Genomic DNA, 2,500 nt, shown 5'->3' on the forward strand with positions numbered 1-2,500 from the left:
TGTAACCTAACCTAACCTAACCTAACCTATGTTGTACCTTAACCTAACCTATGTTGTACCTTAACCTAACCTATGTTGTACCTTAACCTAACCTATGTTGTACCTTAACCTAACCTATGTTGTACCTTAACCTAACCTATGTTGTACCTTAACCTAACCTATGTTGTACCTTAACCTAACCTATGTTGTACCTTAACCTAACCCATGTTGTACCTTAACCTAACCTATGTTGTACCTTAACCTAACCCATGTTGTACCTTAACCTAACCCATGTTGTACCTTAACCTAACCCATGTTGTACCTTAACCTAACCCATGTTGTACCTTAACCTAACCCATGTTGTACCTTAACCTAACCCATGTTGTACCTTAACCTAACCCATGTTGTACCTTAACCTAACCCACGTTGTGCCTTAACCTAACCCACGTTGTGCCTTAACCTAACCCACGTTGTGCCTTAACCTAACCCACGTTGTGCCTTAACCTAACCCACGTTGTGCCTTAACCTAACCCACGTTGTGCCTTAACCTAACCCACGTTGTGCCTTAACCTAACCCACGTTGTGCCTTAACCTAACCCACGTTGTGCCTTAACCTAACCCACGTTGTGCCTTAACCTAACCCACGTTGTGCCTTAACCTAACCCACGTTGTGCCTTAACCTAACCCACGTTGTGCCTTAACCTAACCCACGTTGTCCCCTAACGTAACCCACGTTGTCCCCTAACGTAACCCATGTTGTCGCCTAAACCTGCTCTGTAATTGTTATACGACTCGTTCAATTAGTGTAGTGTTGCCCACCCGCAACCCTCGCAATATAGTTCGCTACTCGCACTGCCCGCTCCCCTGTGTATCGCTTCATGTTAAACACCTTGCAAGTCTTGCTGACTTTCCACATGCTCCTGCTGTACACTGTAATGTGGATGGCAGCAGGACGTACATGCCGCCCCTCCCCACGTCCCCACCTTGCCCCCCTGCCTTCGCAAGCTGGTTGGTGAGAAGTTTGCATGTTCAATGCCCTTCGCATGCGACGTACTCAGGCTACGTTGTGGTGCGGCCTGTGTCAACCGTCCGCTAATGTCGTACGCGTAAACCACAATCTGTACTGCACATTCGTCCTTATGTACCGAATGATACATCGTGGCACATGTGTGACCGTACAACGACTGCGCCCAAAAACGGCGGACCATACAGTGCAAATATTGTGCACGCAGCTACGTGTCGTCTCCCTATGAGAGCTGGATTGCAGTGTGGTACGCCATAGAGACGTGTGGGAGGAACGGACGCCGTGGATGGCGATCAGCATGAGCTGTCTGTTGATGTATTCGGACCTAGTCGTCTCTCCTCACACACCGTGATGGCATGGTGCACCGCGTTCCATATCTGCGACATGCTACAGAGGCCGGTTGACAGTCGTTCGAGCAATGGACATCGCATACGTACGGGGGCCACCTTCCACGTATTGTCTAGGCGTGCACATTTTGTTGCGTGTATGTGGGCAGACGTAGTGTGGCGTGACACCTGACACAGGCATGCAATAATCGTTGAAGTTGCAAATGGCGATGGACGCCTGCGTTTTCTGGTGAAGTTACGCAAATGAACAAATGGTAACCTGTTGTGGTGCGGTTGTTCTCGCTAGGGGTGAATCGGTGATGGCGACGATAGGTTGAGGTACGAACCGGTTGTTCCAGCGATACCCACCATGCCGACGAAACTGAACGGCATCTGGGTGTGAAGCGATACGCGGCGGTGGCTGGGTGGGACCGTCCCCGGCCGGTGAGGGGGCGCCTCCCGGCGTGCTGGCCGCGCGGTGCGTGGGCGCACGCGCTACAGCCGGCTGGTGGGGGCGGCCAGTGGCAGGCGCGCCGGCCGACGGACGCGGCAGGCGTCGCAGCTGCGCGCCGGCGCACCCTGCGCGCGGCGCCGTGCGGCCAAAGTAGGTCCTCGCGGGCCCGGTGCGAAGCGCGGTGGACATCTTCAGTGTGCTGGTCCGATTGAGGACTGTGTGCGTTGAGGATGCGCCGCCGCCCGGCGCTCGGCGCCGCGACGCCGTCTGCTGCTCGGTCGCCCCAGCGGTTCTCGCTGGTGGTTTGTATCGCAGCTGTGCGGATGTGTTGGCGCGTGCGCTGTGCTGGGAGAGTTCGCTTCGGCACCCAAGTGGGGCTTTTGTCCTTCTGTGGCGCTGGCGTTGGAGCTGCCGGTCACCGTAGGTGGCGCGTGTTGTCTCCCGCCGGCAATGCCACGACAGCACGCTCCCGGGCCTCTGTCGGCAGCGGCAAGCTCAGTTGGGAGCACGGGTGGTCGCACCGAAAGCGTCTACTCGCCTAACTCCGGGCGATTGCGCCTCTCTCGAACCCGACCAAGTACTTGGGACGGCGCTGCGCGCCGCCGGGACCTGAGAGGGTTTCGAGGTGTATTGTGCAGGGGAGCTCAGCCTCCTCCTGTTTGCAGAATGATTGAGCGGACGCTTGCGTGTTCGCGCGGGCCCCCGGGACACACTCCC

The sequence above is a fragment of the Schistocerca piceifrons genome, unplaced genomic scaffold, assembly GCF_021461385.2.
Source record: "Schistocerca piceifrons isolate TAMUIC-IGC-003096 unplaced genomic scaffold, iqSchPice1.1 HiC_scaffold_18, whole genome shotgun sequence".
NCBI classification, from domain to species: Eukaryota; Metazoa; Arthropoda; class Insecta; order Orthoptera; family Acrididae; genus Schistocerca; species Schistocerca piceifrons.